This window comes from Equus przewalskii, chromosome 3, assembly GCF_037783145.1.
Source record: "Equus przewalskii isolate Varuska chromosome 3, EquPr2, whole genome shotgun sequence".
Lineage (NCBI taxonomy): Eukaryota > Metazoa > Chordata > Mammalia > Perissodactyla > Equidae > Equus > Equus przewalskii.
Genome location: NC_091833.1, coordinates 38,825,133 through 38,850,760, shown reverse-complemented (window position 1 = coordinate 38,850,760; position 25,628 = coordinate 38,825,133). Strand labels below are relative to the sequence as shown.

Genomic DNA, 25,628 nt, shown 5'->3' with positions numbered 1-25,628 from the left:
CTTCTTATATGATATTTAAAATCTTTTCTTAACTATTAAAAATCTGAAAATAGCTTTGGGCCAGCCCCTTGACCGAGTGGTTAAGTTCACTTGCTCTGCTTTGGGGGCCCAGGGTTTTCCCAGTTGGGATTCCGGGCACAGACATGGCACCGCTCATCAAGCTATACTGAGGTGTTGTCCCACACAGCAGAGCCAGAAGGACCTACAGCTAGAATATACAACTATGTACTGGGAGGCTTTGGGGAGAAGAAGAAGGAAAAAAGAAGAAAAGTAATAGCTTTTATTCAATTTGATTATAAAAAGATTACAAATCCCTTCTAAAATATTTTTAAAATTCAGAAAATAAAAAAGAAAAGAAAAATCACTTGGAATATGACACTAAAAGATAACCACAAGCCCATTTTAGAAACGGACTTCCAGATGTTTCAGAGATACACAAATAATTTTTGATGTTCTTTTGTAACTTTTTTACTTACCAATACCTGTGGTAAACTTTCATATCAATAAATATAGATAACGGCATCTTTTTTCTTTGATTTTTAAATTTTGGGTGGTGGTTTTGGTTTATTTTTTCCAAAAATGTAGTTTTAATAATACCCCTCCATTCAAGGCACTCTGTCACCATTGGTCAATACAAGGTCTATTCTTGGTTTATTTTATTCTTATCTTTATTCTCAATCCCTGGTCCTTTCCACTTCCCTTACATGTATAAAACGTGATAAATTTGATATACGTCTTTGGATATATATATATGTATGTATCCTCATAAAACATATAATGTTGGTTTGTAGGTACATATATGCACCAATTTGTAGGTGTCTATGGATCTACCATTTATCTATATAATAGTTGAGCACACGTGTTAATCTGTCGCATCAGCATATAGCAATATACACCAGCACAAAATACACTAACACAGTTGAATGTAGCAAGCCACAGAGGAATACGTTATTGTTCATAATCCCCGTTCACACGTTTTTCCTCGTTACCTGTTTTGACAACAGGCACTGTCCTGAGAGCGCTTTCTGCACGGCTCTGTCTCACCACTGCACAAAGAAAACGAGACAAAGCCTCAGGCGAATCTTTTTTGGCATCTCTACATTTTGTTCAAAAACAAACTGTTTCTCCGTCTGCAATTTGTGAAGATCTCTCTGTCCTTATCTCTTCAACTTGCACTCTCTTCTTCTTCACACCTATTTCCACCAAGCAATATTCTTCTTACTTCAGGGTAAGGATCTGTATTTTACAGTAGTATGTAAAAATTTTTACGAATTAGAAATTTAACACGTCTTTTTTAAATGGTGCCAATATTTTTATTAGGATTGTTATTGCCTGTATGAGAGTTACTTTTATAAAATTGTGAAGCTTTGAAGTGGACTATATCGGTCCTATTTCTCCCGTGAGCCCTGTGGTGTCAGTGCATGAATTTGCAGAATTGTTGCTTATTTCAAGAGCACACGTATTGTGCTCCTCTAGGGGTGGGACCCTATGTTGCCTCTGATCTATATTTGCTCACATGTCCCTTGAGGACTTGTCGTATTCATAGGAGTGAAATTGCTGGGTAATAATTCCTATAATATTTAATTTAACTAGACACTGACAGATTTCTCTTCGAATGGCTGTTCTAGTCCATATTCCCACTAATGTTTTCCCCATATCAAGATTTTTAGCAACTAAATAATGTTCCATTTTATGGAAGGAGGTGCCTTAATTCATTTCATCATTCATCTATTTTTGGACCTTTGTGCTGTTTCTACTTTTTGATACACTATAGTAAAATTCATAGATATACATCCTCTATATAAATCTCTGTCCAACATTTCGACTGTTTTTTTAAAAAGATAATTCCCAAAAAATATGGACCTAGTGGGTGGATGAGAAAACAACAATCGTATAATGCTGTGATGCGTATTGCCAAATTGCTTTCCAGAAAGCTTGTACTAATTACCGTTCCCATCAGAAATCCCTCATGTGTTTGTTCACAAAATATTTATTAAGTGCCAAGTATTTTCCAGGTACTGTTTGGGCCACTGGAGAGTAGACAAAGAATGAATGTGCATTCTTGTGGGGCAGGTTAGGAGCTGAGGAAGGATGTCAGCTCAGGTGGGAACTCGCTTCAGCTGCCCCATGGGAAGCTCTGCTACACAAGTTACAGCTCAGAATTAGTTCTCCCTGAGGTAGGAGGTTTGGCCATCTGTAACCCATGTCTGCTGAGGTGGAGGATGGGGAGGAGGTGCCAGGCAAATAAGTGCCCCCATTTGGTCAAAAACAATTCTCCATCAAAGGAGGCAGTTGTGTTTGTTAGCTGCCACCACTCACATAGGTGGGGGTGAGGGCAGCTGCTGGCGAAGGGAATCTTGTGGTGAAGTTCTACTTTCTAGAGCAAGTCCTTATCAGAGTCTAAAACCTCAATTTTTTCTAAGTTAAAAACTCATGAGACCCTCCTTTTTGATATGAAGGAGGCTGAGCAGACTCGATTTTCATTTCTTTATCTCATTTGACTTCTAACAAATATGAACCCCACAACTGTAGGGTTTACACCACTCCACAACTGTGTACCGGTGCTATAGCCCACAGTGGATCTGAAACTACTGGGAGAAAATTCAGAAGGTCATCGACTCCGCCCCCTTCTTTCAGGGTAGATAATATTTACCGCATCCTGGGTGGAGAGACATTTGTGGCTCTCATACTTCTTCAGGCAAAAATTTAATCTAATTTCCACTAGGTGTATTGTATTCAATAAATGCAGATTTAACATCTCTCCATCTCCAGGTACAAAAAGATGACAGAGACTCTGTTGCATGCATATGAGGCAAAAGCCAGCATCACAACTAGTGTGGCCAACCATTTGGTTTGGCTCAGGACTGAAGGGTTTCCCTGGATGGGACATGGGACTTTCAGGGTTAAAACTGAAATCATCCCAGGCAAACTGGGATAGTTGGTCACCCGAAGTCTCACTTACAAATTCAAATTTTACTGATTCTTATTGTTACAAATTGTGATTTTCCACTTTCTTCTCCAACAGAATTTGTGATAGTCTCTGAGTTTACCATACCTGTGTAGTTTAGGAGGTCAAAAGAAATTTACCCTAAATTTCATGGTTCTCACATTAATAGCTGCAAATTTACCCTTAACCAAGAATATATTTTTTTAATTTTCAAAGTTACAAATATTGTCAAATGGTCAGAGAAATCAAAGGTAAAAGCAAGCTCAAGATGTATAAATAACCCAAAATGTGGAAATTTAGTTCTAAATAAGTGAAAACCAGGTCAAATAGCTACTTTAGTTCCCAACCTTTTACAAATCTGTGTCCTCAGGCTAAAAGCAGATTTTGTAAAGACCTCTCCATCCATCTCCAAATCCAATGTCAATGTCCAGCCCTTTCATTTGTTGGCCTCCTTCCCCATATTGATTGCTAAAGCATTATGCATGGGGAATTTGTGGCTGGAGAAGCTGCTGGAAAGAGAAAAGTAAGGAGAAGAGAACATGGAGAGGAGAGAAGGGCCAAGCAAGGTGGAGGCGGGCCGGCAGAAACACTTTAGGAAGAGAAGTACCAAAGAGTGAATCTCAGTTCCTGTTCTCACAGGAAGCTGCTCCGTCTCTACCCTCAGTGAGGTCTTTTACATATGCAAATATTCTGTAGGTTACATCTTATGGACTCTAAGAAATAGGGTTTTGTTTTATTTCAAGGTTAACACAGCATGATAGAAGGACACCTGGAATGGTATGGAAAACTTTCTCTACAACTGAAATACTTCAGTGGGCACAGAAGCTCAGAGCCAGAGATAACCAGGGAAGCAATTCAAAGAAAGCTTTGGAAATGAGTTTTTGCAATCTACGAAGTGGGGTTCAGAACAACCTTATTTGGATATTAAAAGACAGAGTGATTACATTAGATGGCATCCGGGTAACAAATGTACACTGTACAACCCCCTAACACCCAGGTGTAATTTATCCTGAATGCATTATCCCTTCTGTCTGCTGTAGTCAATATTGACTACACCTGCAGAAACCAGTTTTTGCGGCAACCAGTAAACCAGATGAGACTGCCTCTGCCTGCGCGATCTTGCTCACTATGCTGCACCGTGGTAACCTGCCGTTTCTGACAAGGCACAATCTCATTTTGTATGAATTACGTCTTCTCACTACTCCATACTTACATCTATATTTTCAGGAACTGGGAAGATAAAGTAAATTTAACAGGAAAATTTCTGCAACAAAATTTGCTGTGAAATAGAACCTCTTTTTGTTGATGGGCTTAGCCACCTCACACAAATTGAGTGATTGCCCTGAGAAAATAAGCAGCATGTAAACCTACCAGCAGTATTGCCAATGTGTTCTTCCCTGATACAACAAGGACAGAATGTTGGCAATTCATTTTGGGGAGCCACAAAAATTATAGGTGGGGAAGATTACTTGATACAGAAACCTTATCAGGAGATGCAGGTTGTTACCAGCAGCAAAGGAAATGCCTGTTATTCTTGCAAATGAGGGGCTTTATCATATGTGTACTGGATTGCTGTAAAAACTCCCCAGGAGCCTTTCACAGGGCATATCTGTGCCTACGCATCCTTCCGGAAACATTTAGGAGGTAGCAAAGTAGAAATCAGCTTTGACAGAAATATCAGTCTTGACTGCCTTCCAAGACCAAAGTTGATTTACTTTTCTGGGAGAGAAGGATGAAAAAGAGACTGATAGTTGCTATTAGATCACCTCCTACAGCCTCTGGGGACAGCTCATTGCAACATGCTTATTTGTTTTTCATCTTATGTTATTAGCATATTGTGAAGAATAGTGCTTCCACAACCTTCTAAGGAGAATTCACGTAAACGTATGTGAGGAAAGTTTCTTTAATAGTTTAACTTTCTCTTTTACTAATTGTCATAAAGATAATTTTTCTTATTCTTTGTTAAACTCTGTCACATCCAACTAAGTCTGTAGCTTTAACTTCTTTCAGACATTAAGTTCCCTCTGAAGAGAAAACAAGCAGAACAGGTACACCAAATTAATTATTCTGGTATCAAGATGCCCATCACTAGCTCTAGTGGATGTTTAAGGCTTAAAATGGAGAATATTACTCCTCCTCTCCTTCATTAACTACCTTTTTTGATGTAAAGTGAAAACTGGATTTTTTTCTTCCTTCGAAAATTATGATTTTCCCTATTTGGTGAACACATTCTAGAAGCCGGCCTTTCAAACTTCTTAATATTTTTAATAATTTCAATCTAAATCACTATGCATCTATGTCTGGACCACTTCCTTACTCCTAAGTACAAGGAAGAACCCAAAGGAATAGAGATTAAATAGCACTGACTTTCAAAGGCTTGACAAACTTTAATAGTTTGAGATAAAAGTGTCAGGGGCTTAAAAAGAGAGAGCTATTATTTCATTGATGGAACTTTTTATCAGGGACCTACTGTGTGTCAGCTACTGTATCCAATGCCGGAGAGAGAAACAAGAACAAGACACAGGAAACCATGGAAACAACATGCGCTGTAACACTTGCCATTGGAGTACATACAATCAGAGCACGAAAGAAGGAGGTCTTGATTCTGGCTTAGGGTTTGGGATCAGAGAAGCTTACCTAGAAGTTTCAAAGATTGGGATTGGAAGATAAGCAAATTTTTGCCAGGGAGACAGAAAGAGAGAAAGGAAAAATGGAAGAGGAAAACAGAAGCCTCCCTCCCTTCGGAACCATGGCGTGCAAGCGAGTAACTATTCAGTGCCCAGTTAGGGAAGCATCACACACAGGCTGTTCCATGTCAGTATTATGTCTTCAGAATTGAAGTCTGAAGACTTAGTTCAATAAGGGTATTATTTATTTATTTATTTTTGCTTTTTTTCAAGAACCACAAAAACATAGATTCTTAATGACTACTTAATAACGAGAAAGAGGAGCCAAGGACTGTAATTTGATTTTCCTATAAATTGCAAAGCTCTGCAGATTAACTAATGGGGGAAAAACTGAGGCGTTTTCTATCCAAGGCAAAATAACAAGGTCACATTTGCCCATTGCCTGGGCTGAAGTTCCTCTAAGTCCAGTGGATTGCATTGTTCTTTATTCCTTAAATCTGTCAGGAATGGACAACTTGAGTGTTCTTTTCCTGATGGAGATTGTGCCTCTCAACTCACTCCGACTGCATCTGCATTTCAGCAGAGAAAAGGGAAGACCCCACTGAACAGGAGCTATTTCCCGCCGTGAGAATAATCAGAGCCTTCCACCCTTTCACTCCCCAAAACAACCAACCAAGGAAAAAATCAGCATTTTCCTATTTCTGTTCTCCACATTTGCCCTACTTTCCAAGGACAGTTCTCTGTCTGTTGAGTTCTTTGGGCGTTTGTGATGCTGTAATACAGAGAGGGAATCACAAAGGTAGTAAATAGGAAAAGAACAAGAATTCGCCAAAGTTGGTAAGTTGTTTTATACGCTCGAATGGCTGGAAAAGGAGAGGAGAGAAGCCCCTTGGGATAGGGGTGGATATGAAAGCAGTTGAGAAGTAAGGGTTTGGGGGAGGTGTTGGAGGAGCTGCAGGATACAATGGACGTAGCAAGATGATAAAAGAGAATTTGAACAAATGTGCTGTAACCTCTGTATTTAGTTACCCTGCACGGCTTCCATGAAACACAAGTAAAAAGTTTGAAAAATTTTAAATTTAGCTTCATTTTCAGGACTATATTTCTTTAATCACAGCTGCATTCCAAGATGGGACCCTATGGCTCCAGATTAACAAGAGTTATGCTTCTTTGACATGTAAGCTTTCTAGTCAGCAATACTATCAATCCTAGTCTATCCAATACAGCAGCCACCAGCCATATGTGGCCGCCAAGTGCTTAAGTGTGGCTAGCCTGGATAGAGATGCATAATAACTGTAAAATATACACAGTATTTCGAAGACCTAGTCAAAAAAATGCAAGGAAGCAACATATCATATTAATGATTGTATATGAAGTACATTTTGAAACGATAATATGTTGGCTATATTGTCAAATATAGTATTAACATTAATTTACCTGTGTTTTTTGGGGTTTTTTTGACATGACTACTAGAAAATTTTAAATTACGTACGGGCTCACATTGGTGGCTTGCGTTACATTTTTTTGGGTACTAGTGTACTAATTTATAACAGAAACCAACTACAAACAATGACTAAGCATCTTCTGCGAGCAGGATGCTGTGTGAGATTTTCTGTGGGTTAGGAAGCAGTGTAGCTTAGCAGTTGTGTTCATGAGCTAAGGAGTCTGTAATTCTGGGTTTATTCCTGGCACCAACATTCATAAGTGTGCGATCGTGGGTAAAACTCAACGTCTCTGAGTCTCTGTTTCCTAAGAGAAATGGAATTGATGGTAGTGCCCTCCTCACAGAGTGTTTGATGCAGGTAAAACACTTACAGTAGGGTTTGACATGCCTGGCACATCATTAGAAATCAATAGCTATTAGCTTTTATTATTATTACTGTTAGGGAGGGAAGGGTAGGAAAACGTGTTGAGTGCTCTTTTAAGTTTTATTCTATTTGTGTCTTTCTGAAAGCTCCGTGGGGCCAGGGACTGTTTCAATTTTATTTCTCTCTTTGTTTATATGCAACAACTAGCACAGTGTGTGTCAGGAACACAATTACTAAATATTGAGTGAATGAGTCACAGATGAAGAATGAATTAATAGACAGGATTATTACCCCCATTTTAGAGAAGAGGAAATTGAAGTTTTTGGAAATTCAGAGGTTAAAATGTTGGATGAAATCACAAAATTCATAGACAATGGAACCAACATTTAAATCCAAATTTATGTGAACATTCACAGTCTGTGAACTCAAGTAGCATTCCATCTAGTTAGAGAAATAAAATGTATTTCAAAGTTTTTAAAAAACAATATTAATACTACCAGCCCATAGATGATGCCATTTAAATAATCTGATCCGTGAAGTGGGCAGGAAAGGCTTGGAAGATGTGAGACCGAAGCTGGACCTCCAGAGAGCTGTTAACTTGGTGAGAACTCGATCTGGGGAAGGGCTCACTCTCAGCCCACGAAACAGACTGCAAGTGTGGAGGCTGGAACCTAAGGCAGGTTTTGGAGCTCTGAAGTGGATCTTTTTGCCTGGAGAAGATAGTTTATGTAAATCTGTTAATAGGATTTAGGTGGAAATAAACTTGGGGTTAGCTCTTAGGCTCTGAATCTAAGCCAGGGTAAGGAGCTGGAAATGTATCAGATAAATAGTAGGATATCACTTTTTTAAAAACCTTTTTAGTATATTCAGGACAGATAGTAGCAGCGTGCAAGAAGCAGCATAAGGAGAGGGATATTGAAGGCAGGAAAACAATTGAGGAACCTATTGCAAACTCCAGCCAGGTGGGAGCAAAGACAAGAATCAGAGATTTGGAAATAGGAATGGAAAGAAAGAGAACAATTTGAGATGCTGAAGACAGTGTTCCAGCTTCAAAGACCTAATCTGGATGATTAGTCACCCAAAGCAAAATATGTGACCTAATTAAAGGGCAATTAAGTCTCAAACTCATGCTACAAGTAAAGATGGGATTTCAATTTCTTTGATTTTACTGGTTTTTAAAAATATTCATGCTTGATTTCTCTTATCTTGCACATCTGGTTTGTCACAAGGTCTAGACATTCTACTTAGGAATGCCTAATACATTGAATCTCTCACTTTATTCCTGTACTTTAGCATAAACTCTGTGTTATTTATATTATTTTTTTTCTTTCTGGAGCTATTTTAAGAGCTCCTGTGTTGAATAATAGTATTTGTTTACAATTCTTTCCTTCTCTCCCAGCTCTTGCCTTGGCTTCCTGTGGGTGGAACACACCACCTCTTGTCCTCCAGCCTAGAAACCTCTACTCTTATATCTAACATCGAATCTGCATTCCAAAAACTGACCACCTCCTGGTAAAACTGAGCACAATTTTTTGAGAAATTTTAATAAAAAGAATAGGCTTTTAGGTCTCAGCTCAGTTATCAAATACTCAGTGAAGGCTGCTTGAACTTTTCAAAACCATGTTCTTTTCACCTAATCTTACAATTAACCTCTTAAGAATTTAGTATTGTGTGTTGTCTGTATTTGACTGTCTCCCTCATTGATGTGCAAGCTCATTAAGAGCAATGACCATGCTTTAGTTATCTTTTTATACCCAGTTTCTAGAACAATATTTGGTACTTTTAAGTCAATAAATATCAGAATAATGGATAGCTAAAACTGAGATATCTTTTTCTATACTGTTTTTGCTACTCCAGATCTTTTGAATATCCCCATAAATTTTAGAAGCATCTTATCAATTTAGACCAAAAAAAAGTCTGTTAGAATTTGATAAGAGATTGGATTGCATCTCTATATCAAACGGGGCAAAATTGACATCTTACCTATATTGGGTCTTCCAATGTGTAAACATATCCTATCTTCCCATTTCCCTCAGCAATGTCATATAATTTTCAATGTAGAGGTTTCATACATCTTTTGTTAAATTTATACCTAAATGTTTTGGGTTTTGTTGCATTTTTAAATGACAATTTTTAAACTTCATGTTTTATTTGTTTATGATAGTATTTTAAAATACGGTTGTTTTCTTGTGTTGTCCATGTATCTTGCAGCTGGATCTGTGGCACAATGGACAGCACGTTGGACTTCTAGCCGATCCTGGTGTAGGCATCCATGTATCTTGCAATCTTGCTAAATTCATTTACTAGTTCTAGTAGTGTTATGTTCTATATATACAAGCAAGTTGTCTGATAAAGACAGATTTTATTCCTCCTGTACATTCTTTTTGTTTAATTTTTTTCTGGCCTCAGTGCAATGACTAAGACCTCCAGTACAATGTTGAATAGATGTGATGACAGTGGGCATCCTTGCTTTACTCCCAAACAGAAGAGTGTATTTAGGCTTTCACCAGTAACTGTGATGTTACCTGTCAAATACATCCTCTGCATCTATTGAGAGGATAGGTGATTTGTTTTCTCTTTTATTCTTTTATTTTGTATATTTATTTTTAGAATAAATAAATATCAAAGATTTTATTTAACTTATTAACTAATAAGGGAACCAATAATATGTTATAATCCCTTCAAGTAGATTTCAAAAATTACACATATACATAGGCAATCAGAACTATTGAAATGAATAGATAGATAGATAGATAGATGCAAAACTGATCAGTAGCTACAAGACAATAATCAATGCATCTTCACTGCACATGGTTCTTTTTCATTTCTATGTACAAGAATCATTTGCATTGCTTAGTTTTTAAGAGTTACAGACATAAAATAGCTCAAAGGCAATGAAAGTTATGAATAACAGGGAGAAGTGTGATAGACAGGACTTCCAGTAATTTTTTCCCATTTTTCCAGACAAAAGGATGAAAAATTATATAGTAGACAAACACAAATGGAAAGAAAAAGAAAGCAGGAGCTGCAATCTTAAGAGCAGACGAGTTAGATCAGGAATAAAAGCATTCAATGAGGAAAACAAGGACATTTTATGGACCTGAAGGGCATATTACAATTGACAATGAAGATATAATAATTACAAATTTCTACATAACAAATATCGTAACAACAGCTTTCAGAAAATGGAAATATTCTTTTAATGTGGTAAATTACATTGATTTTTAAATGTCAAAGAACCATACACTCCTGCCCGAGAGAAACCTCCCCTTAGTTATGACTATCATCCTTTTATTTTATTCCTGGCTTCAATTTGATTCCCTATTGTGTGAGGAGAGGGCTAGCGTAGACCCCAGTAACTTTATCATGGCCAGATGGAGAAATAGCTTGAACAAGAGTTTAAAACCTACATGGGACTTGAATAATCTTGACAAACTCATTGCGGGGCTCCAGTTTCATCTCCACTGACATGAAAGGTCCCTTCGCTAAATATGCTTTTGGACTCTCAGTGACTGAAAACTCTCACTTGTTCTTGCAAAGACATATTGAGCAGTGGTTCTGAGGAGATTAAGACCGAAAAGATGGAAGAGTGTAAAAACTTTACTTCATTCTGAAGAAGATTGACTTGGCTGGGTGGAGCACAGCCCAGACTGGACAGTTGCTGTCTACACTGTCTACACCTGCTGTTGAAGGCTGGATAACCTAGACCTTGAGAAATGCAGTGGTGTTTAGAGATAAAGGTAGACATTGAAAGATACATACACACACACACATCTATATACATACACATGCACATGTATCTATATCTCTTTACAGATATAGTGTCTGTACATTTTATAATTTTATTTTGGCTAAAGAGCAAGGCCGTATTCCTTAGGAAGACAGACCCTTCAAGGGATTGCACTTTCCCATCATCCTGAGAGGAGACAAATACTAGAAGGAATAAGGAATTGAAATCAAACTCAAGTCAGAAGTAAAGCGGAAGCACCATCCTTTGTCTGTGCCTAAAACGCCCAAAGCTTGGACACTGATTTTAGAGGATCTTGAGGGAATTCCTGATGGTGAGGATAAGCAGGCTTCTGCCAAATGGAATCAGGTCTAGAGAAGGTAGGAACGTGATCTGCAGCCAGGCAGAGAGAAAGCTTGTGAGGAATCGCAGGGGCATGAACTGAAGTCTATGAGCTGTGACTTGCAAAATGTCATTGGAAAGTTACTCTTCCTGTGATTCCTTTCTGTCTTCCCAGCACCTTCAGCAAAGTCCCAATAAAAGTTACAACTTGGTATCAGCTGTGCTGTGGAGAATTGATGGTCTGTGTCTATGATCATCTGAGACAGAAGCACTCCTCTTCCCCAAGCACAGTGAATGTGGCCCATAGGAAAGATTTGACAAGAAAAGTGAGCCCTGGAAGAGGTGACCATCAGTGCATTCCTTGTGGCCCTTGGACAGAGCAGAAATCAGGAATCCAGAGCTGGATGACCCCACACACGCTCACACACACACACACATGCACACACACAGGAGAGGAATTGATCTAGATAAGTGGAACGAGGTCCACTAACATGGGCTATTGAGGGCTCTTAAGGAGAAGTCTTTGGGTTTAACTGTTAACATAATCTAACTTGTAGCAACCAGCAGATGACCTGGCAACCAGTATGAGGATATTGAAGTATTGCACTGAAGAAAGATTCTTATACACTCCTGAAGATTTGAACAGAGGGGAAATGTATGACTAAGGATCACTCACTTGTTTGGACTAGATCAATTCCCCTTAAGAAGCTCAAGAACACTGCTTACTTTTCATTTTTAGTTTATTTTGATAATTTTTTTGCTGCCTTCTTATTTAAAAGTCAAAATCAAGCTTTCTCAAAATGCCTTTGCTATATGAGTTGTCTGTATTTTTATGTTTTTTCCCATTTTTGCTACACTGGGCCACAGAAGCAATAACTTCTAAGAATTTCTCTGATATCACAGCACCAGCAGGATATCAGAATCGCATCTGTACTGTGCAAGCCATCAGTACCTCGCACGGCACTAAAACGCAGCCGTCTACACTTTTGTTAAGGGTCTCAGACCTAAATGTCTTTAACTCTTTAACCTACTCAAGCGCATTATTGTTGACAAGATTTGTGTTATCTTTCCTAAGTTCTGCTCTTGCTACTTGGGTTTATTTTCTTTGCTCTCGAAATTCTCCAAACCGTAACTCATCAGATTTTCTAAAGGAGGGTGTCAGGAAAGCACTCTGTTCTTCTGTTTGTGAGCAACTATTCATGTGTCAACTCTACGTGCTTGTCCTTGTGCTAGAGCCCTGGCTGTAAATGAAGTAGATAGCGTGATCCCTACTCCACTGCTCCCGAAAATTATTAGGGAGATGATATTTTAATACGTCAAACAATATGTGTCAAGCTAACAGAAAATAAAGTCCCAGACCTTCACGGGGATTTGGAGTCACGAGGCTGTGGTAGAACATGAACGCAAAGGCTGCAGGGAAGAGCACATGGCTCCTGAGGGAATTCTTAGAGGTGGTCACGAGGGCAGGGTTTGTAGGGGCGGTCGAAGATCGCCCCGGCTAGAATTAAACTGGGCAAATAGCTATGATAAGTCAAGTTGGACACACTTCTGGAAGGCACTGAACGCCACCATGAGGAGAAGAGATTTGGGAAGAGAATTATTAAACCTGCTTAATCTTTCTTTGCTTCTTTTTGCGGCTTTAAAATATCAGGAACATTAGAAGTCTGTGATTACTTTAAACAGTTAAATGAAAACATGGTAGGTTCCAAGGGTTGCTAAATAAATTATGTAAGCGTAGTTGCAGTGGTTGCTCTTCTTTTAGGTGAATAGACTTTTAAAAGCAGGTCAGAAATTCAGTGAGTGCTGGTGAGGGGAAGGAACTGGAGACACAGGGAATGAAGAAAGCAGAGCGGACAAACACACTCGTCTCTGTGTTTTGGGAAGTAGAAAGGTAGTGGGCCCATTTAATTCTAGAAATAAGTAGCCAGACAGGGTCAAAGATTATCACTGAAATTTTAAATAGAAGCTTAATATAAACTGTAATAAATAAGCTATGAAAAGGACAGAAGCCTTTCAATGAAGGGAGAAAGTTGTTTTATTTTTTTAAAATAGTAATAACTTAAAAATTGAGACATCTAAAGGAAGTTAATGAGAAGGTAATTAATTAGTCCTTCAGAGGCATTTCCTTTAATCCTTTTAGTATTCTAGAGTTTTCCTACCAAATAACTTTTGGGCTATCTTGAATAATTTATGGTAGCCTTTCTCAGGTCTTCCTCACTCACTCACAAGTTTCACTTAAATGGGGAAAGAGGCCTGCTTACTAGAGTGCTGTAGAGAAAACAAAGGAGATTGCGCATGGTGCAGATCACGCCAGCCCAGGGGGCTTCTGCTCCTGGCCACACATCAGAACTGAGCGTTTGCCTTAGAGTAGCTGTGAGGAAGGGGTGATGTTAGTGATTCTTCCTGAACACAGCCATGACTGTGTAGGACCTGCTTCTGTTTCTTGGAGTATTCTCAAACTAGCAGTCACGGAAGCTTGAGCTGGGTCTCAGGGCATCCTCTAAGCAAAGGAGAGCTACATGCCAGGAGCCTCTGAACTCTTACAGAGCTCTCACTCTGGCTTCTGTGCAACAGAAATCACCCAGCACTTGACTGGTCCATACTCCCTGAGGCTTTTATTTTAGAAGACTTCTGATTTACAGGAAGCCGAAGCCAAAGGGATGAGGGGCTATTTAAAATTTGTTTAATTGCTTTAACTCAGTTAGGTGGGAAATAATATTAATGGAACACAGTATCTGTTAAGATACAGATAAAATAAGGCAGCAGCAGAGGAAGCAGTTAAAAACCATTCTGGCCTCCTCGTGCCTCAGAGCCTCAGAGTGAGTTCATTGGTAACCTTGGAATGAGTCTTCTCTGTCTGGAGAATAGTTATTTGAATGCCCTCCCTCTTTCTTATGCAACTGTGAAGCGAGGGTCATTCACTGGCTAAGCTAGAAGGGAGGATATTATAGTCTAGGGATTAACCAAAGTCTCTTATTTTCCAAATCCAAATTAGGGAATCGGTGAATTGATTTACCTCAGAATCTCAGGGCCTATGGGAGGGAAGAAAGCAAAACCCAATCCCTTGAGAATAAAAATTAGGCAGACCAATAGGAATGGATCAGAATGGTCCCAATCAAGTCCTAGTGGAAGAAAATGACAAAAACACCCCCAAAATAAAAATTCTTCGAGTTAGAAAAAAATATTTAAAGTGGATATTCCACTCATGATGAGGGTTGATTACTTGTGGTCATGCACAGTGTTAATTCCATCACCCCCAGAATGCAAGCCAGTCTAAGCCACGGGTTTCTGTTGGTGGTGTTAACCGCTGTCTCTCAGCACCTAGAGGAGTGCCTTGCATATTGTTGATGTGGGAAGTTACTTTGAAGCAATGGTAGCCTCAAGTACACAACAAGATGGATTATTTCAAATGTTTATTATCTGCATGTGTCTTGTCTGTCTCTCTCTGTGTCATATCAGTTTTTCTTACTGATGGTGTGGTTATGACGACCGGAGTTGAGAGAGATGGAAGAAGATGGAAGATGCCTTATCAGAAAAACCAACAGTCAGTGTGGCTGAACACAGCTGTAAATTATCTGATGACCTGATTAGCAGCAATGGATTCTATCTGTATGCATCAGGTGTAGAACAGAAGAGTCAAAACTGGGTGTCATCAATGGGTGGCCAACTTAATTCTGTATGAATATTGGGTAGTTTAAGAGCGTTGGTGGCTCAAGTGTATTTAAGGGACTGCTGGTCTTTACATCCTTTTTGCCAATTATTAGTACATATGTGGTCTTCTTTATCTAACAATTCACGCAAGGTACTTGCTTCTGTATTTAGTTTAATCTATTTTCTTTTCCTTATTTTCTTTAGCAGAATGCAATATTCTTAAATAATATAGCAAACACATCACATACAAAATACATCCTCAATAAACATTGTTCAAAGAATGAATAACCACATGAAAGAATGGTCTTGGCGTAGCAAAAGGCGTTTGATAGAAGGTTCCTTGGGCTCAGTTACTCTGGCGGAGTGATTAAGCTTGAGTACAATGGCTGAGCAGGTAAACTTAAAGTAAAAAGAGCTGAATCACACAATAAGAACGCCATTGTCACTCGAGCCCTTCAAGATCTTCCCAGTTGCAGTTCAGAAGCATTGTCTTGTAAATCTACAACATCACCTCAAATGTAATACTATGGAAAGAAGCACAATACTGGTGGACTAATGAGATTCCGCTTATACTTCTAAAGGTCTATTGAAAGAAGATTGAATTTTTTGAGTGTAAGTTACTGAAGGTCAGATAATTGGGGTGGAAGGAGAAGGCCTCGAGAAGATAGTGGACTTCCTGAACTTACAGTGTGTGGAATTCAAGTGATTAATTAGACAAATAATAGATCAGCGTCCACATTTGTGGTTGAAGCTGGTGGATTATATCATAGGAATTGTAGTGCAGAAAGTGAAACATTTCTCTGGTCACTTCTTATTGACCTGACCAGTAGAAGGTTATTTCTGATCCATTGTGTATTTTTAGACTTCAACATTCATTCTTAGAACCAGGGAACACAGATTGACAACTACTTTATTTATTTATTTATTTGCCCCAATTATGTTTAAATAAATAAGTATAATGTTATGAATTACCTCATACAGATACTTTATTGGTTTTGTATGTATTTATTTGTCAAAGTAAATCTGTGCATTAACATGGGTGTGTATGGGATAGTAATGAGTGCTATATTCATGTTATTTTCTTGTATGTTTATGCTCAAAGTAACACTAGCTGAAGTAGGTGTGCCACCCTAATGTAGCAGCCACAGGAGGAATAGACATAATGATTTGGAACCAATAAGACATTGCTGAAACTTGAACAGTTTTTCACTAACACCACAACACACGAAAGTCTGTGGAGGATTATTTAAATCCTTTAGCAATAGAATTGCCCAAAGAAAAAAAGTGTTTATAGAATTTGTAGAAAGCATTCGTAGGACAGTCTATAAAGAACGGTGTGAAGGTGGGGAGATTCACAATTATAAGCAAGGTCTTTATGACTGCTGGAGACCAGAGGCAAAGCGGCCGGAGGGACAAAGCTGGGGCGGAGGGAAAAGGTGCCTCCTGGAGACTGTTCAAGGGAAGAATCCAGAAACTGGAGCCTGGGAGATACAGGAGGAAGTAGAGAGGAGGACGTGCTAGTTGACAAAAGAAAAGATAACTTTTTGGGAAAAATGGGTAAACTGGGAAACAGGTTGCTTGGTTAGAAAGTGAAGAGAGTTCAGATAATTTTATTTTTATGAGCCGTCTCCAGTTCTTTCCCTTTAGATTCAAACGATGAACTTTGACAAAGAGTTGCAATGAGCTGAAGCAATGCTGAGTAGACAAAGATGCAGTGCCCTGGTGTGTCGTCATGCTTTACTCCTGCTATACATTTAGTTTTTAGGCTTGTTAGTTTTAACTGTGCCATATTGCTGCTGTGTATTTTTAAGAGTTGTTATTTCTATCAATCCTTGCCAATTCTGAAGAACTTCTCCATTCTCTGAGATTTTACTGTGGTTAAAAAACAACTGACAAGCACCTAGTACATTGCACCCTGTGGGCCCTCACGAAGCACTTGTTTCCTAACTGCCCAGCTGATGTGCCTTCAGGAACACAGGCAATAAACCCAACTGCCCTAAACATAACAGATGGTGGTGTCTGGTAGGTGTTTCCCCTGAGGACTTCTTAAATACACAACTGATGCCAGGAGACATCAGCACCTTGTTACCTATTCAAAATAAGTAATATGTCCGTTATTTGCCGCCATATACACATATGTGTGAGAGAATGAGCTAAAGTCACATTGATTCCTTAGCACCTGAGACCTGTACGAGGATTAGGGAAAGCCAGCCACAACAAGGGAAGCAGTTGATAGGTGCAAAATTGGTCCAGCCAAGTGGATGAGATGCTGTAAGATGATAACAAACTTGGCCGGGTGTTGGAATTGGGAGTTATCACTTAGTCATTAGGAGCATGCAGGGAGAAAAGGAGGAAAGTTCGGGTGAGGATGAGAGCAGGAACGTTATCGAAAATGTATCGTTTAAATTCCTGCCAATGTTATCTTTCTAAAGTGCAGGTTTGATCACGCTATTTCTTTGCTTAAAGCCCTACAAGTAAAAAGAAAAGAAATTTAGTGTGAATATTAAAGTTTTGAGGTGAGCGAGGCTTCCTAAACAATGATGGAAATAAAGAACAATAGATCTAACTACACAAATCTTTAAAATTCTCTACATAAAAGATAAAGGTCAAATAAAAAATGAGGAACATTTTCAGACACTCAGTATTAAATTGTTAATATGTAAAATACCCCTAGAAATAGTAAGAAAATCACTATACCCTGACATATAAATGAGCAGACAGAACAAACAGATAATTCTGAGTAGAAAATGCATGCAACTAACAACCTTTTACTTTTTTCAAAAAGTTGAAGAATATTTCTAATTAGAAGAATACAAATTAAAATATTTTTACCTATAAAATTAGTAAAGATTTTTTTAAAAATAAGAGTGCAGAATATTACTCATACTTTCTAATGGAAGAAAAAAAAGATGAGCAGGTATCTTTAGAATCAGAATAATGTTTCAAAAACCCAGATCCTCATCCTTGCCTCTTAGCTCGTCATCCCAATTCCCCGAGGAGGCAGCCCCTGCCCACTGCCCCAGATTTTCTCCCAGCTGCCTCCTTGGCGAGTTATTGTCCAGCCAAACTGAGATTTGCAGTTCCCCAAATGTGCCATGTTTGCTCACAGGTCTGAGTTTTGGGGTCCCCAGGCTAGAATGTGCTCCACCTTTGTTCACCTGGCAACTCCCTTCGCTCTCTAAGAGCCAGCCTCAGCATTCCTCCTCTGCTCCGCCCTCCCAGCGGCACTCCCGTTAGCCTCTTCTCCCACTGCCTCAACAAAGAAACTCTCTCTTCCTGCATCTTGTCTACATTTCTATTGTTCCATATTTTATACCACATTTTCTTAATTTATTTACACATCTACCTTCTCTATTAATTAAATTATAGATTGCTTAAGAACAGAATGATGTTTTAGTCATCTCTGTACACCAAGTTTCCACTGAAGAGCTTGATAGAAGAAATTAAGTGTTGTCTGGTACGAGTGGAATTAAAACTTTAAGCCTCTGTTGGTTGCTTCAGTGTAACATCAGTGTGTATGCAGCGAAAGCATAACCTTAAACCAGATCATTGCACACACACACACAAATATCCTCTCTATAGATGCCTAGTTTAGGGCTTTTGTTAAACTGGAGGTTTTATATATGCAATTTCCACCAAAGTATTTGAAAAATGTAAAAACTAGATTACTTAATTACTGAGTATTTACAAAACTACCATACCCTCAATGCTTCAGAAACCTGATGGTTTCATCTTTTGAACTCTGGAACTACCATCAGGGAAGCATATTATAACAAACTTAATGGCTAACTAAATAGAGCTGCAATGAGAAGCCAATACTTAACGCCCCAGCCGCATTCCCGGGCCCCACGACTTGCTCCAATGTCAGGGAGGCATGCTCAGTTATTTTCACCCACGCTTTCTTCCACTTATCCCAGAAAACCATTTTTTGCTGCCATAAAAACAAATGCCAAAAGTGATTTTTGCTCGCAGATTTAATTTCACGTAGGCTACTAAGGGATTCTCACCGGTCTTGATGTTGTTAGATTTTCAGACCGATTATTCCATTATAGCCCAGATGTTACATATTTTGAGATGTGATTGGAAAGATGTGGTGCAACGCTATCTTATCAAGGATTCTTGGTGGACATGTCTACATGAATTCATTAGTGAAATGTGTTCCTGCAACTACGATGGCTTTTAATATTTTAGAAGAGAAAAAAACTTTCAAAAATATACTTTATGCTCTTTTTGTATCCATAAAGAGGAAATCAATTAATTGAAATTTTCTTGATGGTTCAGGTTCGTGAGTACAAACAAATATTTTTGTTTTGTGCCCTAATCCTTTAAAATCAGTCCTTACGCATAAACCTGTCCGTGGGCATTTTAGGATTTGCCCCTACACTAAGGGATTGCAGATTATTGTGCTTTTAGGCCTCTTTAACTTTCTTTCTTTTCAGCTGGAACTTATTTTTTGGCTGTTACTAAATCAGTCTCTAGCTCTCACCGCTCCAAGCTTGTTGAATTGCGATTGTGTTTTACCACATTTCTAACTAGGTCAACTTTGGGAGGACTGAGGGGCTTAATTCTTCATTCTGGTTAAAAGCGTCTCTGAGTTTATTGAACAGGATTTCCAGGGTGCCCTCGGCTGGCTGGAGCAGCTCAACCTGAGGTCAACTGGGTTGTTTAGGAAGGTGACTGAGATGGAGTGAGGAGGGCAAGAGGTTTATGGGGTCCAAAACCTGGGAAAGGAGAGGAGGGAAGAAAGAAGGTTGGTCAAGAAGGGCCTCAGAGTGCAGATCTGACAAATTCTTGGCCAACTCGATAGGGAGCTCTGGAGCACACACCACCATCAGAGAAGTCCCACATGGGCAGACGCGGCTGGGCCCTAGCAGCCCGGCCAATGAGATGGGGGCTTCCTGGGAAGAGTGTGGCCTTGGCTGGAAGGCGCAGGTGGATTCTGAGGGCAGAGCCAGCTAGAGGCTGTCGGTTGACTGCTCCCCTCGCAGCTGAAGAGTAAGTGCTTCTTTAAAGAGAGATCCGAACTGGTGCGCCTTCTTGGTTGCACAAGTGCATATACCATGAGGAAATATGTCTGAAAGGAGACGCAAGTTCATGGGAAGGTAGAAAAAAGTAGTCGTTCTCTGAAGCTTTATGAGTTTATGGTTAATGTGAGTGGGCATAGAAGACAGAGGGACTGAAGGGAAACAACCGGTAAATCTAAGGACTTGGGGAGGGTAGTGGTCGGGAAGCAGGGGGATCTGGATGACAGTTAAATAACAAAGTGATCAAAATCTTCCTTGTCTTAGCAGCAAATCCACCTTCCTTGGAAGGACCCATATGGAAAGGTGTATACACAGACAAGATATCTGGGGTGGGAGGCGTGACCACCCAGAGCTTTACTGAGTAAGCTGTCTATATGTATTTGTTTGACTTTGTAATTCTACATCTTAAGCATTTTATTTCTTTTGAGTGTTTTCTTTATTTTTCTTATTTTTTCTTTTTATATGAAACTTAAAATGATCTGGTCTATTGTCAGAAAAGTTGGTATTTCTATTGTAATCACATTAAATATATGAATTAACTCAGGAACAACCGACAGCTTTAAAATGTTGAATCTTAACCAGGAACATATATGTGTTTGTTTAATACAATCCTCGTATATTTGGGGAATGTTTTAAATATTTTCTCATAGAGGTTTTACATGTTTCTTATCAAGTTAATCACTAGACATTTTTTCTTGGTGTCATGTATATAGTTTTCTGATTCATTATATCTTGTATTTTGATGGTTTTTATATATACGAAAGCTATACATTTCTGAATATTAATTTTAACATTCCCTACCTTATTGAATTCTCTTGTTTTTGGTTAATTATCTTGCATTTCCAGTTAGTTATTTTATCTTAAAACAGTAATAATTTCACTTCCTCCTTTCCAATTTCTATAGTTTTAATATCTTTTTTTATGTAATTACATTGACATAACTCCAGGACCATGTCAGTAGTACTGTAACATTAGTTACAGTAATTGGTTATAGCTAATATCCTTGTGTTTTTTCCTAACATTAGTGGCAATGCCTCCATTAAGTATGATTACTGGCTCTGGGGCTGATTATACATTGACACATGTGAAACTGTTAACTGAGTATCCTTCAGTTCCTACTATTCAAACATGGATTAAATCTTGTCAATGTCACATCTACAAAGATGATCTTATAATACACTTATATTGCATTTGTGGGTTTCTTAATATTGAAAAATCCTTATTTCTCTTGAATGAACTTTTCTTGCTCAAGTTGCATTACTCTTTTTATGAACTGCTTGATTCTCTTTCCTGATATTTTATTTTGAACTGTTTTTATTATTATGCATAAGAAATATTTGTCTGTAGTTTTCATGTTATCTTTTGCCAGTTTTGTTGTCAACATTACATTCACTTAATAAAAAAAGTATTAGAAAGTTTTCTACATTTTCTATGCCCTGCAAAAAATTCAACAATATTGGAATTGAAGGTTGGTAGAATTCTCTGATGAAAGTGTCTAGACACATGGTGCTTTTGGAAGATTACCTTTGACAACTGTGTATATTTGTGAAAAGATGTGTTTATTATTTCTTCCTCTTCTGAGTCAGCTTATAAATTATGTTTTCCTAGAAAATTATCCCTTTACCCAAGTCCACACATTATTTATATAAAGTTTTTTTTAACTAACAATTTTTTCTTTATTTTGTGTGGTTATTACTCCTTGTTATTTCTTATTCTATATATTTGTGTGCTGTGATTAGACTAATTTGTTTACTTGGTTTTCAAATGTTTTAATGAATTAGCTTGTTTATATATTTATTCTCTTTTTTTACTTCTTAATCATTATAATTTATTTTTATATTTATACCTTTTTCTGCCTTCACTGTTTTTTTCACTTTTATTTTTCTAAATTTTGGAGTCGAATGCATAGTTTATATTTTCACATTTTTATTGTTATAGATAAAAATTCACCACCATAAGCTTTACTTTGAGCAGGGCTTTCACTGTATCCCATAGTTCCTGTTTTTGCTTTGCATTCCCCTTTGGACCAAGAGTTGTTAAAATAGACATTTTATTTCTGGGAGGAGGAAACTATTTTTCTTATTTTGTAACTAATTTCTTGTTTTATTCTACAATGTTTAAAGAATTTTGTCCATAATATTTCTCTGTTGGAATTTTTCGAAGTTTTATTTTTTGAGGCCCAAAACACTTACAGTTTTTGTGAATGTACCATAGATACGTGAAAGGAATGTTCCCTGTTATTAAAGTATTAAGTCTGACATATGTTCATCAGCTTTACCTTCTCTTACAATGAACATGGAGGTGCAGATATCTCTTTGAGATAGCGATTTCATTTTCTCTAAATATATACCAGAAGTGGGATAGCTGGATCATATGGTAGCTCTATTTTTAATTTTGTCAGGAACCTACATGCTATTTTCCATAGCGGCTGCACTAATGCACATTCCCACCACGAGTGCACAAGAGTTTCATTTTCTCCACGTCCTCACCAGCATTTGCTATCTGTCTTTTTGATACTAGCCATCCTGACAGGTGTGAGATGATATCTCATTGTGGTTTAGGTTCTCATTTCCCTGATGAGTAGTGATCTTAAGCACCTTTTCATGTACCTGCTGGCCGTTTGAATATCTTCCTTGGAAAAATGTCTGTTTATGTCCTTTGCCAGTTTTTAAAATTGGATTATTTGTTTTTTTGCTATTGAGTTGTGTGAATTCCTTGTGTATTTTGGATATTAACGCCTCATCAGATGTGTACTGTGCAAATATATTCTTCCATTCCTTAGGTTGCCTTTTCATTTTCTTGATCATTTCTTTTGCTGTGCAGAAGCTTTTTAGTTTGATATAGACCCACTTGTTTATTTTTGCTTTCATTGCCTTTGCTTTTGGTGTCAGATCCAAAAAATCATTGCCAAGACACATGTCAAGGAGCTTTTCTCCTACGTTTTCATCTAGGAGATCTGAAAATATTATTATAGATTAGTTATTCCACTTATATTTGTAGATAGAATAGATATGTCTGTATTTTGTTAATTATTGAGAGCAACGTTTTCTTCAGCTGTATCAATTATTGTAGTTTATTTAACATTCCTCCTCTGGTCAGTGTTCAAATTTTATCAGTGTGACAGCTTCTCAGGTCAACTATGATAATAATTTTAATCAAATATTTTCATATCAGGATTGCATCTGTGATTTTGATTAATGTCTAAATTAAAAACTATGATTTAGGTCACCCTTCTGGTTATGGATCTCAAAGGAAGCTGTTCTGCAATTGACTTTAATTCTTAATTAACTCTTATCTTTGATTCTGTCAACATTGAGTGGTTGTGATGCCTGTATCGCCTTTCAGGGGAGGTCAGCTATTAGTGCTGTAAGAAAGAGCCTCATTTTTAGTGATATATAGATTTCAAGCTGTAAACCTTGACGTGGGGTATTCCTGCTCAAAATGTGTATCATCCACTACTAAGAGAAATGTTATATAATCAGAAAGCCTGCTCTACAAGTTTTATGAAAAATAAGTTGATATTTGAATTTAGTATCTTCTAATATCTTTTTTGGCTATTTTCTCTCCTTCTGGAAACAACAGTTCCTGTCCTGGCCTCACTCTCCTCAGTCATTATGCTGCTCCAGGCTGCCCACGGTTCCCCACCTTGATGATCCAGGGACTTTTTGTTGAATTTACCAGTCCACCCTGCAGAGCCCGCTCTCCCATCTGGGTAACACTGGGTGAAGGGAAGCAACATCTTACTTCTAGCAAATAATTCATTTGCCTTTGTAACAGGATTTTTAGGATTAAAATTTAACCTAAAGAATGATTTTTTTGGTGATTCACTTTTTATTATAATGTATGCACCTTGTAGAACCTTCAGAAAATCCTGAACACTACAAAAGAAAAGCAAAGCAAAGACAAATTTCAGACAAGCACATTAGGCAAAATGTGGAAATAAGCAGGGTTTTTGGCATCCCTGAAGTCACATTGTTCTAATCAAATAGAATCTGGATGAAACTGAAAGTCTATCAATGTATTCATTCATCCATCCGTCCAAAAATATTTCCTGAGCCTCCACTTGGTGGCAGGTATTGTGATAAATACAGACACTATAATGACATCTGATGCAATCTCTGGCTATCGCAGAGCACAGCCGATGTTTGTCACACAGTTTGGTGAATGCTAAGAGGGAAGGGAGCACAGGGCACTGTCGTAAAACTGCCTGGTAGGAGCACTGCAGTCAGGAAACAGCGTCTGCAAAGCTGCCGAACGGCGAGGAAGCAGAAGTGTACAAATCGTGAGCACAGCCCAAGTCGGCAATGGAAATGGAAATTGTAGGAGAGACGACGTTGGAAAAGTGAAAGATGGTATAACTTGTACGTCCTGCTAAGAAATCTGATTTTTATTCTCAAGGCAATGGTGGCTGTTGGAGTAACAGCAGGTCAGGGACGTGCTTTTGCACAGACGGTTAAAGCAAGGAACAGACATTGAGGGATGACATTGAATGGCTTCAGTCTACTCCACATTTGTTCTTATGCAAACCTCAAGATTAGTTTTTACTAAAAATGGTTCTCTTTTAATAGTTAGTTTCAAAGGTAGTGGCATTTTCAGAATATGAAGCTCTTCACACATGGCCCCTTGACTTGTCCTTAGCAGAAGCTGACGGTGCTCCAGGCCAGAACTTTCCTGAGCGGACATCTTTTACTCTTACTCTGGAATTTTTTCCCACTTCCTCCATTCCAACAATTTTTATTATTGTGTTAAGATTCAGCTTCCGACATAAGCATTTTTTATTGCCTCCACAATGATGGTCTTTTACTTGTTATCGACTGGCACCTTGAGTATTTGTAGTTTGTGAGAATAGTTTGCAACTACTCAGTCTTTTATGTCAGGTTTACTTTTGATCCTCCAAGATTGGTTTATGAATAAAAACAAAACAAAACACTGGAAGTCAGTGAATCCAGCCATGTTCTCATTCTGACGCTGCGACTTTGTCCGCTCACTCTGCCTCTCTCAATCCTAGGTCCCTGGTAAGCAAGGCAGGCGGTGGGCTGAGATCAGTCCCAACGCTGTAACCTGGAGCTTCCGGACTCTCTGAGGGATGCCTTGGGAGTCTCTAAAAAGATGTGACCAGGGAAGCAGACCTCAGTTTTTCACCTTTTACTTCAAAGTATTCTTTTTTAGAAAACTCAGATAAATACCTGCTCTCCTGGAATGATCAGTCAGCTGAATCAATGCATTAAGCAGGTATTTTGTTAAATCCTAGTTATATCAAGACCGATAGAACCTTGACCCTTTCCTTTAAGATTTTATAGTCTGCTAAGAGAAAAACACAGAAATAGATTATTGCAATAAAAATTGGTATGTACTATTATAGAATTATAACAAAACTACTATGGGTATTCAAAAAAGTAAATTTCTAACTCTGGCTGAAGTAGTAAGAAAGATTTCACAAAGCAAACTATGAATTGAGTTCCGAAGAATGAAAGAGACTGTGTCACGTGGAGAGAATCTCTA

The 25,628-nt window shown here is 38.2% G+C and overlaps 1 long non-coding RNA gene across 1 annotated transcript; it reads left to right on the top strand.

Moving 5' to 3' along the window:
• Positions 1 to 19,315: 19,315 nt before the first annotated feature.
• Positions 19,316 to 23,937, top strand: LOC139082635 (uncharacterized). Its single transcript, XR_011538842.1, has 2 exons — positions 19,316 to 20,487; positions 23,709 to 23,937. It is a non-coding gene; the product is annotated as an uncharacterized lncRNA (long non-coding RNA).
• Positions 23,938 to 25,628: the final 1,691 nt, after the last annotated feature.